The 16,603-nt window shown below is 43.3% G+C and overlaps 1 protein-coding gene across 1 annotated transcript in view; it reads right to left on the reverse strand.

The window, feature by feature from the left end:
- The window catches only part of LOC144692241 (dihydropyrimidine dehydrogenase [NADP(+)]-like), an 812,799-nt gene that overhangs the window by 327,461 nt on the left and 468,735 nt on the right, over positions 1-16,603 (reverse strand). The gene's annotated exons all lie outside the window — the stretch shown is intronic.

Genomic DNA, 16,603 nt, shown 5'->3' on the forward strand with positions numbered 1-16,603 from the left:
CTTTTCACACTTGTTGGATCTTAAAAATCCTTCTTTTCTACACACAGCCTCATCTCCTTTATATAGATTTCCCTTTTGAATGCAAATTCCCATTGTTTCACTGTGTCTTTACCTCTTTAATAATAAAAATCTATCCCAGGGCCAATTTTATCAGTAATGTCTGGGGAAAATAAACACACTCTTTCTTAACTTCTCCTGGCTAAGTGAAACATTTCACGCCCTCTTTTGAATTCAAAGTAGTTTGGTTTATTTAAAAATGCAGATGTTCCCTTTACATCCCGCATTCTAAAACTTCACCCATGTTTACCTACATTTCAAATCTAGCTTACCTTCTGACACATCAAAACCTTCAGACCAGCTCCCTTTAATTCAATTAACACACATACAAACAGACCTCACTATTGCTCTACAATAAATTCCAATAACATTATGAAAATTACTATATCTTCCTGACATTCGGGATTGTTCAGCAATGCTGTCCAATCATAAAATCATGTCTAATGTTAAACATTATGTTGTGAGTTTTGCAAGAATGGGCTGGTTGACTATGGTCAGTACCCTGCCTATTGCGAACAGCTGAACGGATATGCTGTTTGAAATGATCCACCAGTCATTGGGACATATGGCCACCTGGCATCACACTGGCACTGAAATTCATATACCACATTACTCATTTGTGTAGTAGGCAGAATGTCTTTTTGATTAATTAATAACCTCACAGTAAAGGAGCCCTTAGGCAACAGTGATCATAAAATGACAGAATTTCACATTCAGTTTGAGGGTGACAAGTGTGGCCATAAGACTAGTGTCTTAAACTTAAATAAAGGCAATTATAAGAGTATGAAGAAAGAGTTGGCTAAAGTGAACTGAGAAAATAGGTTAAAAGATAGGACAGTAGAGGAGCAGTGGCAAATATTTAAGGAGATATTTCATAACTCTCAGCAAAGGTATATTCCATTAGGAAGGAAAAACTCTGAGAAAAATGCCCCATCCATGGATAACTAAGGAAGTTAAGGACAGTATTAAATTGGAAGGAAAATTGGAGTTTGAGAGAAAGCTAGCTAAAAATATAAAAACACAGAGTAGGAATTTCTATAAGTGTTTAAAAAGGAAAAGTGTAACCAAAGTGAGTGTTGGTCTCTTAGAGGGCAAGACTGGTAATTAATAATGGGAAACAAGGAGACGGCGGAAACATTGAACAGGTATTTTGTGTCTGCCTTCCCTGTAGAAGACACAAAAACATACCAAAAATAGTTGAAAATCAAGAGGTAAAAGGGAGGGAGGATCTTAAAACAATCACAACACAATGGAAAGGATGCTGGGAAAACTATTAGAATGAAAGGCTGACAAATCCCCTGGACCTGATGGCTTCCATTCCAGGGTCTTAAAACAAGTGGTTGAAGAGATAGTAGATGCATTGGTTGTGATCTTCCAAAATTTCCTAGATCCTGCAAAGGTCCCAGCGAATTGGAAAATTGCAAATGTGACCTCTATTTAAGAAAAGAGAGAGACAGAAAGCAGGAAACTATAGGTCAGTTAGCCTAACATCTGTCCATCATAGGGTAAATTCTAGAATCCATTATTAAGGAGGTAATAGCAGGACATTTAGAAAATCATAATTAAACCAGGCAGAGTCAACATGCTTTTGTGAAAGGAAAATATTGCTTGACTGATTTATTAAAGTTTTTTGAGGAAGTAATAAGCAAGGTGGGTAAAAGGGAACCTGCGGGTGTGATGTACTTGGATTTCCAAAAGGCATTCGATAAGATGCCACATTAAAGGTTGCTTCATAAAATAAGAGCTCATAGTGTAGAGGGTAACATATTCACATGGGTCAGTTACTGAGTCAGTTCCAAAGAAGAGTCATATTGGACTCAAAACGTTAACTCTGTTTATCTGCCCACAGATGCCTCCAGGGCTGCTGAGTCTTTCCAGCACTCTGTTTTTATTAAAAAAACGGTAAAGTCAAAGGCACCTTGCCTTAGGGAGCAGTAAAATCAGTTGTTTTTGTGTACCCGGCTCCTGTTTTTGATGAATTACATGGGTTCAGCTTCTTATGCCTCCCACTCACCAACCTCTCCTAATTAATGGTCGTGGTGTTGCTGCTGCTGCTGCCCCCAGCATTGTCAAGTGGTTACTCCAGTGACTGAGCCATTTTGTTTGCCACCGCTGGCTGATGATCTCCCCCTGCTGATGAACCTCCTCTCCCATCCCACATGCCTTGCTGGTCTGGCATTACCCGTAATGCATCATTCTTGGCCAATCTTCCATAATCAGAGGAAAAAGCTGATTGCCAGCACTGCCTTCCCCTACGCTTGCCAATGAGCCGATTGACGGCCTTGTATTTAACCTTCCCTAGTGAATCCCCGATCTTTAATTAATTTCCCCCAGAGAATCTCTTATTTTAATTAATTAAGTTCCCCAGAGAAGGTCCGATCTTTAATTAATTTCCCCCAGAGAATCTGTTATCTTTAATTAATTTTGTTGACAGAAGCATGGATGTTTATTTAATTAATATTGCTAATGCATAAAGACCCTTTTAATCTATTCGCGCCATACTTCAATTTCATTGCTAACTTTCTCCCCAATTTATTTTATTCTTTTATCCCCACCATAATCAACTTTCCTTAATTTCATTATTTATTGTGTTTTTCCACATTTTGTGTAAGGTTGCTTTGATGAATCACCCGTTTTCATTTAATCAGTTCTTTCAATTTCATTTTTATTTTCGGCTACCTCGTTTTGTCCTACTCCCCTCTCCTTGTTGCTTTCCTGTTCTTTCCATCTCTTTTTCCCTTCCCCCTCTTCTGTACTCTCCCCTGACCATTCATCCTCCTCTCCTTGGGACACCTTCCCTGCTCTACCTACAACCTTTCCCCATCCCAGTCATTCCAACAGTGCTGCCACATGCTTTACAAACCTACAAATGTACAAACATATGAATTAGAAGCAGGAGTAGGCCAATTGGCCTTTTGAGCCTGCTCCACCATTCAATAAGATCAAGGCTGATCTGATTGTGGCCTCAACTCTACATTCCTTCCAATGCCCATAACCCTATGACCCTCTTGTCAATCAAGAAGCTATTTAATTCAGCCTTAAAAATATTCAATGACCCTACCTCCACCACTCTCTGGGAAAGAGAGTTCCACAGACTTTCAACCCTCTGAGAGAAAAAACTTTCTCCTCATCTCCATCTTAAATAGGTGACTCCATATTCTTAAATTGTGTCCCCTTGTTTCAATCTCTCCCACAAGAAGAAACATCCTTTCTGCATCCACTCTGTCAAGTCCCTCAGGATCTTATATGTTTCAATAAGATCACCTCACATTTTTCTAGACTCCGATAGACACAGGCCCAACCTGTCTAACCTTTCCTCATAGGATAACCCGCTCATTCCAGAAATCAGTTGAGTGAACCTTCTCTGATTGCTTCTAATGCAATTATGTCCTTTCTTAAAGAAGACGACCAAAACTGTACACAACACTCGAGATGCGATCTCACCAATACGCTGTACAACTGGAGCAGAACATAACAGAAACAGAATTACCTGGAAAAACTCAGCAGGTCTGGCAGCATCGGTGGAGAAGAAAAGAGTCGACGTTTCGAGTCCACATGACCCTTCAACAGAACATCCCTACTTCCATATTCCATTCCCCTTGCAACAAACAACACTCCATTTGACTTCTTAATCACTTACTGTACCTGCATACCAACCTCTTGGGCAGAATTTTACAGCCCTGTTTCGGTGAGGACGGGGTCGTAAAATGCGGCGAGCCATTATAAACCCCATTGACTTCAGCGGGAACATAAAATCCCGCTGCCATAAAATTCTGCCCCTTGAGATTCATGTGCCAGGACACAGAGTTTCCTCTGTACTTAAGTTCTACAATCTCTCCCCATTTGAATAATATGCTTTTTATCCTTCCTGTCAAAGTTGACAAGTTCATATTTTCTCACATTATACTCCATCTACCAGATTTTTGCCCATTCACTTAACTTATCCATATCCCTTTGCAGCCTCCTTATGCCCTCTTCACAACTTACTTTCCTTCCTATCTCTGTGTCATCACTAAATTTAGCAACCATACATTTGATCCCATCATCAGAGTCATTGATATAGGTTGTAAATAGTTCAGGCCCCAGAGCACTCATTACATCTCGCCAACCTGAAAATGACCCATTTATGGCCACTCTCTATTTCCTGTTAGTTAACCAATCCTCAATCCATGCTAATATGTTACCCCCTGACATCATGAGCTTTTTTTTTGTGTAGTAACCTTTGATGTGGCACTTTGTCAAATGCCTTCTGGAAATCTAAGTATACCACATCAACAGGTTCCCCTTTTTGCTACTTCCTCAAAGAACTCTAATAAATTAGTGAAACATGGGCCTGAATCTTCTGATCGACATGCGGGGGCGGGCCCCGCTCGCCGATGCATAAAATGACACGCGGTGACGTCGGGCGTGCTTCCTGAAGTCACAGCACGTCATTCCGATCTTCAGTTCAGTGGGCGCACACCAGAGTAAGCTGCGTGCTTGCCGAGCTGTCAAAGGCCTATTAAGGCCATTTAACAACCAACTGAAGCAATTAACAGGGCTGCCTGTCCAACCTTAAGGTTGGCGGGCAGGCGAAGAGCCCAGGCGGCCTTCGCATTTATCATGAAACCTCATCCACGGGAGGGATGAGGTTTCATGAAGGGTTTGTAAATTAAATTAAAATTTCTATTGAAATACATAAACATGTCCCAGCTCACCTGACACCGTTACATGAGGGGACATGTGTAAATAATTTTTTTTTCTCTTTATTTCAAATTTTAAATATGGAATTAATCTCCCTGAGGCAGCTCCGTGCCTCAGAGAGATTTCTGCGCTCTTTCACACACATGCACAAAAGAGCACAGGCCCCGACTCTCCCTCCTCTCCCCGTTGGCAAAGGTAGCGCTGAGCGCTTCTGGGTATGCGTCGCGCTGGGTGGGCTTTAATTGGCCCGCCCAAGTAAAAATGGCGGCGCGCAGCCGATCACGGGTGGTGATTGGCTGCGCGCCCACCTGCACCCGCTCCCACCCAGCCCACATGATGGGGAGAAAATTCTCCCCATGATTTCCCTTTCACAAAACTATGTTGACTTTGCCTGATTGCACTAAGATTTTCTAAGTACTCCGCTATAACCTCCATAATAATATATTCCAGCATTTTTCCTATGACAGCTGTTTAGCCTCTGACATACTCTGGTGACCTCCGATTTTCCAGACCCTCCATCCTTGTAGAATTCTAACTAACTATACTTTACACCATCCCTCCACCAACCTCTGTACACCAAGGCCTGCTGTAAGTTTCCCTGTTTCGCCCACCAGCCTCTATCCCCACTCTACCAAACCAATCCTGCCCTACTCTGCTGCACATTTTCCGTTTGCCCTGCTCTAGATCCTACCTTCACAGTTTTGCTTCAGCCCTGGCTTAAATATTTTCTGCCCTCTACCTTTCACTGACCTACAAACAGTGGTTCATCTTTACTCCATGGCCTAGATTTTTGCCACGATGAAGAGGCCCGAATCCAGAAGTCCCACCCCCAGATATGGCACTTACCATTTTTGCAGGGTCTGGATTGGGCCCAGATCGGGATTTGCACATGTGCATTTTGCAGAGGTGGTTGCCCACAGGAATCAACAGCTCCCTCCCCCCATGTGTGGTTTTGGTGTAAGAGGTGTCTGAAACCCGACATGGGCAGATTAGACCTGATAGGAGAAGATCTAAACTTTGTGGATTCATTTGAATACCCTTTTGGAGAGGTAAGATACTCCTCTGGATATGTTCCCAGAACATCTTTGGTGGAGGTCAAGTGCCCTTTGGCATTTCTTAAAGTAGACATGAATGTGCGTAAAAAGGGCATAAACTCATTGGAACTGTGAAGTTCATTGGAACTGTCAAAAACAACTGTCAAAAGTGTCAAGATGAATTATCAAAGGGAGCTGTCAAGGCATTTAAACCTCATGCTCTTTAACTTTTTTTAATTCATTCATGGTATGTGGGCATCACTGGCTAGGCCAGCATTTATTATCCATCCCTAATTTCCCCTTGAGAAGGTGGTGGTTAAACAGAGTGCCTTGCTAGAGTCAACCATATTGCTGTGGATCTGGAGTCACTAAAGGACATGAGTGAACCAGATGGGTTTTAACAATAATCGACAATTGTTTCATGGTCATCATTAGATTTTTAATTCCAGATTTTTATTGAATTCAAATTCCACCATCTGCCATGGTGGGATTCAAACCCAGGTCCCCAGAGCATTACCCTGGGAATCTGGATTACTAGTCCAGTGACAATACCACTGTGCCACCGCTCCCCCCCAACTCTTTGGGGGAAAAAAACTCTCTGGAGTGTAAAAAATTGATTGCCTGCTATTTCACTCTGTTGACATGAGCCTTAGTACTTCCATTACTGGTTTAATACTGCAAGGCTGATTTCACAGTGGTCCAATATCACAATAGGGTGCTTGCCATTTCATAGTTTGATTGGCAGCTCCAAGTGATTAAGGACTCTTTGAAGTGGGACTATGGGTTCCAATGCTTAGGGATTATGTAATTGAATGACATGTTTGTTGCTGTAAGGGATAACATATTTGAAGAAATGCAAATATAGAACACAGGTTTTTATGAATGAGAGTACTTTTTAAAAAATAAAGCCTGCAATAGACACTTGGAACTTTATTTTGTTAAATCCCAGCATGAGTGAATACTCGGTGGGCTGGCATGGTGGGTGTAAGGACAAAAGGTAGTGGTTGGAGGCATGGGTTGGGATGAATTGGCACTATGTTGGCATGGTGGCTATGAAAGGCTATGGGGGAGGGCAGAGGGCCAAAAGTGGCCATTAGGGGCTATAAAGGGCCATGGAAGGGTGGGAAGAGGGACATAGATTGGCATGGAGGGTATGAGGGGCCATAGGGAGTGGACAGAGGGCATGAGATGACATGGGTTGGCATGATGGGGCTTGCGGAGTGTTTGGGGATGTGAGGGGTGAGGCCTGGAGTGCTGTGTTATGTTTTTCTGTTTTCTTATTAATCTTCAATACAGACAGTGCTGGAGTATTGAGGTAGGCCTTCCACTCAGCCTGCCTCTGTCCCCGACATCCTCCGCACATGTTCTGGGGTCGCCTGGCCTGATACCCAGGGAACACTGCCACCCCGGACCGAAGATCGGACGTTCAGTCAGACATTTTTAGAAGTCGGGTTCGCAAAGCTGGAAATTCTCCCCACTCTGCACACCCGGCGCGCGGATGAAAATCTAGGCCCATGTGTACAACGTCCTAGGAAATCAACTAGTAGATTTTAATAATCATATAAAAGCAGAGGGAGGTGGGTTGCAGATGGGGGGCAGGGAGGAAGGTGATGTGAGAGAAAGTAGAGAGAGAGAGAGGAGAGGCAAGAGAAAAGAGAGATTGAGTGATTTTCTTTATGTGCGCAATGTCAATTTTCAAGGCCAATAAATTCTAGTTGAAAACGCCAAAGAGGCAATGGGAAAGAGAAAAACATGCATAATGCAGAGAGAAAGGCTGATAACCAATATTTGCACACACTAATTGGATTATTTCCAATGAAACTATAATAATAATATAAATTCAAAGTATTATATAAAAATAAGAACAAGATGAATGATTTCAAATTGAGAACTGAATGACATGTGGTGCCCTGGTCCAATTATTTCACATTCTCTCACCCTGCTTCACCTTAAGGCTGCATTGAATCTCCATCTGGAACACCCCCCAGAGACTGAATTGTGTATATATACATAAGCCCTGACTACTCCAGGCTTCCTCTGGGCATTTGCCATGACTCCCCACTCCAAAATGGCAGGAGCCCAATTAAAGCAGGACGTGCCAACGCTGGGAATTTCTAATTGGTCTTAAGGAGCTAAATCTCTGACAACCCAACACAGGGCTAACAAAGTCAATGGGGCATGGGCCACTTACCCGGCTCAGAAAGTACTTTGCGTTTTAATGGTACATTGAAAGAGGTGAGGTATACTAGTCGCCAGGTTGGTGAAAATGGGCCCCCTCCAAAGTGGTGGTGAGAAAGAAGAAAGTAAAAAATAATCACTGAAATAAGGATAACAGGTTGTACAAGTACTGGGGACAGAGTTAGGAGTAGTATTTGTGGTGGGATGGGAACTGTGGAAGGGGGATTGTGTTGTCTGGGATTATCGTTGTGTTAGGGACCTTGCAGCAACCGAGAGGTGGGTGGTAGGGCTTGGAAGAGTGGATAAGGGTAGGGGAGGCCAAAGCTTGTAAGCTAAGCCCAGTAGTCAAACGGACATACCAGGGAAGGAATGTAGTGTCGGAAACTGGGATGTGACAATCCTTCAGGGGCCTGCGATATGAAAAAAAAAACATTTAAGGGGGAGGGAGAGAAGGAAAGCAAAGCCTGTTTTCCATGATTGCTTTCCTGGCATTAAGCTAAGAAACCTGCTCTACTTATTTAAAATACTTAATGAGCTCCGACTGCAATAGAAGCTGTATGCCAGAAAAGCAATTAGTGACAATCCACTTTTGCAAGACAAGGTCTACAGGCAAGTTCCTGGCCATCACTAGGGAGCTGGCTTTAAATTCCATAAAACACCAGCTTGCTAAAGAAGGTAGTAAACATTTTCAGGAACTAGAAGTCAGTTCCTGGGATACGGACAAAAACGTAGCCTGTGATCTTTTCTCAGCATCAAGGTGACAGCAGTAAGGGGTGAAGGTCATTGCGCTGGATTTTCATGGAGTCGGGCATTTGGAGGGGGTGGCAGGGGTGTATTACCTACACAGGTGGGAAACCTGGATTGACCAGAGCCTTTTGAAATTAGCACTGAGTACAAACTGACCCCATTTTCGCTGTTTCAAGGGCCAGCAGTGTGGGAGTCACAAATTTATGGAGTACATGTAAACACTCTTGAAGGGCAGATAAAGTTTGCTTGAGTGTCATGATCTGAAGTTATTTAATTCCTCAGCTCTTTAAAAACAAAACAAAAAATAAAAGGCTGAAGTTGTCAGTTAGAGTTTAAAAAAATCCCTCTGCTGGACTGCTTTGATTTAGAGGCAATCCAACATAAGCTAGGGAACACCATTACCATCTGTTCCTGCAGTTTCAATAGAGTACATTTCCTAAGAGCTGTTATTGCAGCCATGGTCATTATGAATGCTTGGCTGAGTCTCACTAGCAACAAAAGCACTTATCTCTGTGGTGGGGGGACGTACACATTTTGATTGATAGTTTAAAGAGGCTATGAATGGATTATCTGTCTCTATGGCCAGAAAGCTCCCCAAGTCGGGGGGGGTTGTGCGGAGGCGGGCGGGGGCGGGGGCGTGGGCGGGCACGAACCTAATCAGCGCCCCCAATCGGGGATTTGCCGCCATTTTACGTGGGCAGGCCAATTAAGGCCCGCCCAGCATGACACTAGCCCGGAAGCGCTGAGCACTCCCTGTGCGGGCGGGGCCGGATTCCCTGAGGGGTTCCCTGCGCTCTTTCGCGCATGCATGCAAAAGAGCGCAGAGATCTCCCCGGGGCACGGAGGTGCCACAGGAAGATTTGTTTCAGTGCTAAAGTTGTAAATAAAGGTTTTTAACACTTTTAAAACATGTCCCCTCATGTGACACTATCACATGGGCTGGGACATGTCAAAGAATAAATGTATAAATTTTAATTAAATTTTAAAACACTTCATGAAACCTCATCCCGCCCGTGACTGAGGTTTCATGAAAAACGTGAAGGCCACCTGGGATCTTAAGGTTGGATGGGCAGCTCATTAAATTGAATTGGTTAGGTTTTAAATGGCCTTAATAGGCCTTTGACAGTTCGGTGGGCACCCAGCCGGCTCTGGTGCGCGCCTGCCAAACTGATGATGCGCGGTGACGTCGGGACGCCCGCCCGACGTCACCGCGCGTCATTTTATGCGTCAGCGAGTGGGCCCCGCCCCCACTTCCCTATGTGTGCACTGAATAGAAGTGTGTTTGTTTTACAACAGATTGAATACTTGAGGGAATTTAAAATCTTTGAATGGGTTTCATGAATGGGAGCTTTTTTCTTTCAGGATCAAGTGTATATGGGTGAGAGATCTGTTGGATTGTACATCGTTTTTCATCTCCACATGGCTCTTAGTCTGCCCATAGCAGATGCTGGGTGAGTGACTACAGAGGTGGCATGGAGGGGGCATGGGGAGTGGGTGGGGGTGTGAGGAGGTGTGAGGTGTCGAGGTCTTAACGGTTTCTACAAATCTGGAACGAAGTTCTAGGGAACTGAGGTAGGCCTGCTACCATAGCCACCTACGATCTGCTTCTGTGGTCGGTGGACTGCCCCCGAATCCCTGGAGGGAAAACTGAGCGCAATGGCACCCTTTAAACCAAGGCAAGTCCGCTGAGTCAGGAAATTTCCCAACTCAAGCTACCTGCCTCGGTGATGAAAATCTGGCCCATACCATTCACCCTGGTGCAGCAATGAAGGGTGGTGAAAAATCACCTCAGGGCTCAGGAGTGGGAAAGATAGAAAAAGCAGCATGGAGAGCTAGACAAGAAACCTGATGCTTCCAGCCCTCACAGAGCTGGCACAGTGGAGAGCAGAACAACCTTACAGGCCTGGGGCTGGAAGAACTCAAAGTTTAGGGTGATGCTATTACCAAAAAGCAAAATGCCCCACAAAATAATTGCTAAACTTACAGAAGTGTACAGTGTCCACAAGACGTTTTATTCTATTACTTGTTGACCTCCCACGGCATTTCATTCAAAGCTGAGAACATGTTATTTGTCCTTGTTCATTAGTGCCCTCAGAACCCTGACGTCGGGACCAAATGGGAGTCTTGAACCGCACTTGCTGGCAATGACTGGTGGCACAATTTTCTGGGAGATGGCCTCCCCATTAGCCACCCTTGCACTCACTACGCTGTTTGGGATGGTAGGCATGCTCCCAATGCTATCAGCCCAATGTCGCCAGCACTGGAGCCCAGCTGCGCCACCAGGAGAGGCAGGGCTGCCTCAACATGGAGGTGCCCTCAGATGTGTGGATGCAAAGAGAAATTAACAGGTTATGAAGCCATTAAGCCCCTGGGCACAGAGAGAAAACTGTTCCAAGTGGCCTCCGATGAGCTGGCAGCCAATGCATGAAGCAGAGGAGGGGACACTCCACTGGTGGCAAAATACCGGTGAGGCCACAAAGTTACCCCTAACTTGGGCCTTAAGCATCTTAATCAGCTGCTTACCTCTGTGAATAGGCAGCCAATCCACTTCCCAGCCGGCACTTGAGAAAGGTCCCCAGCAGAGGGAATGCATCAGTGAGACATCTCGTTGCAGCGCCCCAATATTCCCCCCACCCCCCACCCCCCCACCTCCGCCCTCCTCAGCTCGCCACCCCCCAGGGTAGGGAAAATTCAGCCCAGTGTTGCTATTTCTCGATTTTCTGATTCTGTCCCTCAATTCCATCTGTCTTCCCTTAATTTTCCTTTTTTTCCCCCCTTTCCTTTCAGATGGTATGGCATAGTGTGCTAAGGAAGGGAGCCAGCAACACTTCTTGGCTGCACTGGGAATGAGAGATTGCAGTGAAAATGTGACCATAGCATTTCCCCTTTTCCACTTACCTTCCATCTCCCAAGCACTCATGTTTACCCACCTATCCATTCCCACTGTACCTCTACCCATCATCTTTCAGTACTCATTTTTCTACATGCCACACTCTCACTCTCAACATTACCCCTGTCTTTTCCCCCCTGATCTACTTAGTTAGCCCATTATTCTCCCTTTCTACCTTACTCTGCCAACACTCACCGCACTCTTTATCGTCCATCCACAGCCCCAAGCCCCACTCAATCTGCACAAGAGCAGGTCATGCAAAGCCAGATGTCCCCTTACCCTCCACCAGTTTCTCTCTTCTCCCCTCCCCTTCCCATTCCACATTCCCACATGCCTCTCTCAGGTTTGTTTGCTTTCAAAATTCAATATTTTTTTTCACAATCATGTTGTAGTAAGGAAAGAATTTTCTAGCTTTCCTTTCCCTCTATTTTTGTCTTTGTCTCCCTCTGTCTCGTAAAGTGTCATTGACCTTTTCTGAGATAACAAAATATGGGTGCGGTAATTAAGCAGCTTTCTTAATTCAACATTTTTTTTGGAAAAAATTGAAAAGACATTACATAACAAATAAAACTAATTCTCTCCTTCAACATATCTCTTTATTTCTCTCAGTGCGTTCTCTCTCCTCCGATCCCAGTCTCTGTGTCTCTCACTTTCTATAGTTTATAGAACACAACAGAGTCATCTCTTTCTTCCTCACACAGACCATTTGTTTCTGAAAGAAAAATGCTCAATATGAATTTTACCTCAGTAAAACTTTTGAAATTTGTCTTCTGACTCTTCAGATAATGTTTAGAAGCTTCTGACAGTTTCTGCTCGGAAGCTAAGGGAAGATATCTGATATCGCTGACTGAACAGTGCTGATGCATCCTGGGAAATCAGGTTGACTGCACATCTGAGAGTGCATAATCCAAATTCAGCTCACAGCATCACAGCTCTGAACAAGAATGTCAACTCTAAACCCACCAGTTTGTACAATCTGGCCATTGCGTTCCCACAGTTCCATCAAAACGTTTTTCCCCTGCCACCTCTTTACTCAGTAACTAAAATTTTGAATAACCAAATTTTTTTTAAAAATTGCAGAATTAAATTTATTAACTGAATTGACTCTTGTGCCTTTTAATCCCTTCATTAAAGTTCTTACGTGAACTTCTTGGCCTCTCTAAATGGTTCATTTAATGTCCCATTAAGGATAACAATTACAATGACGGGCTCATTTGATTCAAGTCAACCCATTGAAACATGTGGTCCCTTTTTTGTTGAAATGGCTCCAGCCTTTCCATCTGTTAAAATAACAGGAAGGATGTATGCAGATGAAAGAGTTTTACAATAGACTGATAGGTAATATGTGTTAAAGAAAAGTCATGAGTGCAACATCCTATGTTGATGACAGTAAAAAATGCAAAATGGAGGTCTGCCCTTCTGTGACTCAGCCAAATCCAAGTCCATATTCACAAAGGTACAACACCCTCCTCACTATTTTGCAGCACTCCCATCCTCACTAGCCACCTGAAAATCCTCTTATCTTAAATGATGTTTTGTTATTTCCTCCAACTCTTCTATTACAGCTCAGAAAAGAAATGCACACAAATAAATGCCTTAGGGCAATCACTATGTTTGGCATACATCAATGCTCACAACAGAATGGCGAGTACATATGGAAAACCTCAAAGTTTATGCTAAAATCACGAGATGCTGTAGCTGTATTTCAGCATTGTTTTTCAATCTAAACAGTCAATGCACTATATCACCGGTGAAGCGTCAAACACATCTTATTTCTGTGGAACTCCCCCCATCCCAAAAAAGTGTTCTGTCATGAATATTGTAATTTGTATTTTTAAGTCTGAATTAACCATCACTTGCTAGACTGCACTGCTGAAGAATGTAATAAACTGTCATAAATCCATTACTAGTCGGTTGGTAGGCCAGAACATTTTTCCCAAGTCTTTCTGCCTCTTGCCCCGATTTTCTTTGTTTCCTTCCTGGTGGTTGTGCCTTCAGTTGTCCAGGCTCTTAACTTTGGCATTCCTTTCCTAAATCTCTTTACCCCTCTCCTTTAAGTCACTCTCTAAAATCTACCTCTTTTATTCACTTGTCCTAATATCTCTTTCTGTGGCTCAGTGCAAGCTTTTAGTCACCTATCCCAAAATCTTTGTGTGGCTCAGTTTCATTTTCTTTTTCTGATAATGTCCTTGGAATGTTTTACTAAAATTAAGCACTACATAAGTGCAAGTTGTTGTTGTTTAGGGGCAAAATTCTTCAGATATTTGACATCATTAAATTTCCCTTCAGCTTTACCTTGTTATTATACCATCTAATACATATTTGAAAGTAAACTAATAGATATTTTGCAATGAAGAAGAGATGAACTGGGTTGGAGGCAGAAAGACCAGGTTTTGTGTACTTCATCAAAGAGCTTGAAATTCTGTTTACGTAATACAGGCAGTCTTCGGACTTACGACACAATTCGTTCCTGAAAACCACATCTTAAGTCAAAATATCGTAACTCGGAACTGATTTTCCTATAAGAAAAATGTTATAAATGGGGGAATGGTTCCTGAACCAAGGCCGGATACCCTATCAAAATAACCCAGAATTTTGTACTCAATCAATTATAGATGAGTAATGTAGCAACATTAATGTATTTATGTTGTAAATAGCAATCATATTGACATTAAAAAATCCAAGTTAAAAATACATATGGAAATATAGTACAGTGCTGTACTAACAGCATCGGAACAGCAACTGAGCATCTTGAGTCAGGGACTTCGCTGACCCGGCATCGTAAAGTCGAAACTGAAGTGGGAAAGTCAAACCAGGGTGTCAATTTATAAACATCGTAAGTGCTGTTCGTTGTAGCTCAAACATCGTAAAGTCGATGTCGCCCCGTACAACGTGTCCCATTATTTCATTTAAGTATTTGGCTTTGTGAAATTTGGCTTCTTTCATAAATGTATTTGTTGAAAAACATTTTGGCATGGGCAGAAGAAAGCTGCGAGGGGGTCCTGAGGTATTCAAGATCTGTAAATATATCAGCACATTGAACCCCAAAAAACTGTTCCCCATGGTCCCAAGAACAGCAACAAAGAAACGTGGGGCTGAGCTCATCACTACTTCACACTCAGGGTGGTCGATATTTGGAATGGACTCTAAGAAGGTGATTGGGTTTGATAATACCACTTATTTTACCAGAGAGTTGAACAGGCATTTGGTTAAAAAAAATCACTTGTAGTATATAGAATTCTATTCTGTTTTTGAAATCTGGATCTGGTCAGATGGACATTTCCAGTGCTGTACTTTCCAACATTCCTCTGAAGGTGCCACATGCCTCACACCAGTGCTCAGCTCTATCACCAAAAATAATGACAACTTGACTACATGTATGAATATCCAAATGTAGTTTGCTACCTACTTGTGCTTACACTGTTAGCTAATGAAACAAAAAATGCAATAATTCACTAGATATGATGATACAAATGTTATAGTTCATGTTCAGATACTCAAAGTATCAAAGGTTAATTTATTTAACGTAAATTAAATACTCAATACAGTTTATATAAGTGCAAGTTGTTTCTCTTTCCATCTGTGCTGAAAGAATTATGGAAAATTTGAATTCAGTTATCAAGAAGCAGTTCATTTGATCTAAATATGCATCATTCAATTTACTCAAAAATGGTTTAGATATTCTCCATTGATTCATATCCTCTTCCATTTTCCATTACTGTAAAAGCAAAGTGATGTGTAATCTTTCTCTCCCTGCTCTGTACAAGAGGTAATTTAATCCGGAAATAAATTCTTAGCCTTCCTTTCAACTGATACAGACAGTCTTAATTCAATAATTAACCAGAAATGAACTCAGTTATGTTTAAGATGGCAAGGCATTTTTTCCATGAAGGAAAAAGGGTGAAAAGAGACTAAATAAAGTTGAAGGATTCAGTTTCAGGTTGTCACTAGTAAGCTTATTAAATAAAATGCAACCATACTGCTGTACTTGTAACTTTTTCCTCTTATTCATCAGTGATTCATTCACAAATCTAACATTTGGGTAAAAACATTAGAACCATCACCCTGAGCTTTCCAAGTCCCTTGGGAAAAGAAGCCGATCCATGCCCACCTCTTGGGGAATTTCCTAGGGATCGGCTGGGAACCTGGTCGGCTGCTTGCTCCATGGGAGGCAGGCGACTAATTAGTCCAATTAGCCCCACTTCGGGGCCATTTTTGTGCCGGAGCTGACATTTTACCACCCCCCACCAGTGCACCCCCCACCAACCAGGTGTGGGGGCTGCCGGCTTTACCAAGGCAGCCCACCCAGTGGCAGGCTAAGGGTCCATGCCCCATTGAAGGTGTCACGGGGATGAAAGGCTTCAGCCCCATCAGTGAATTGGTCCGCGGAAAGGTTTCCCCTCCAACCTGACGGCCATACTGGCTTCAGGCCAGCTTAATTTAAAACTTCCGTGCGGGCAACTGAGGGCGTGCCACGTTGAGGGGCCTCACGCTCGCTTGCCTGCCTCAGCAGCACACACCTCTTCCTGTGGAGCTGCCAGCCTGACATTGCATCGGGCCCTCTGATTGGGCTTACAGCAACAGAAGCACACCGCACGGAGGCAGACTCCTGGAAGGTTGCACCAGAGGGCGCACTGATGACATGAACGGACTCCGGATTCCCATATTGACCTATAACACAGGGGTCGCGATGCCTACCAGAAAATCTAGCCCATCATTTCTTATAGTTTTGCAGCAAATGTCTTGAGAGTAATTTTGGCTACATTTTAAGAGGCTTATAATTCAGAAAATGCAACCTAATTTCCTGTGGCGTTGTTCAGAGTGAGTCAGAATTGGGCACCTAAAATTAGTATCAGGGAAACTGGCATATCAGTATTGGAGCATTCCCTGGGTAATTTATCCCTCAGCACTGGAATGGGGTTTCAGGATCCAGTCGTACTTTGTGCACGTTTCTGGCAACTCAGAGGACTGGGGATGGCACAGGGCCCCAGCACCACTGAGGAGAAGGTGTTCT

The sequence above is a fragment of the Cetorhinus maximus genome, chromosome 17 (assembly GCF_964194155.1).
Source record: "Cetorhinus maximus chromosome 17, sCetMax3.hap1.1, whole genome shotgun sequence".
Classification (NCBI taxonomy): Eukaryota; Metazoa; Chordata; class Chondrichthyes; order Lamniformes; family Cetorhinidae; genus Cetorhinus; species Cetorhinus maximus.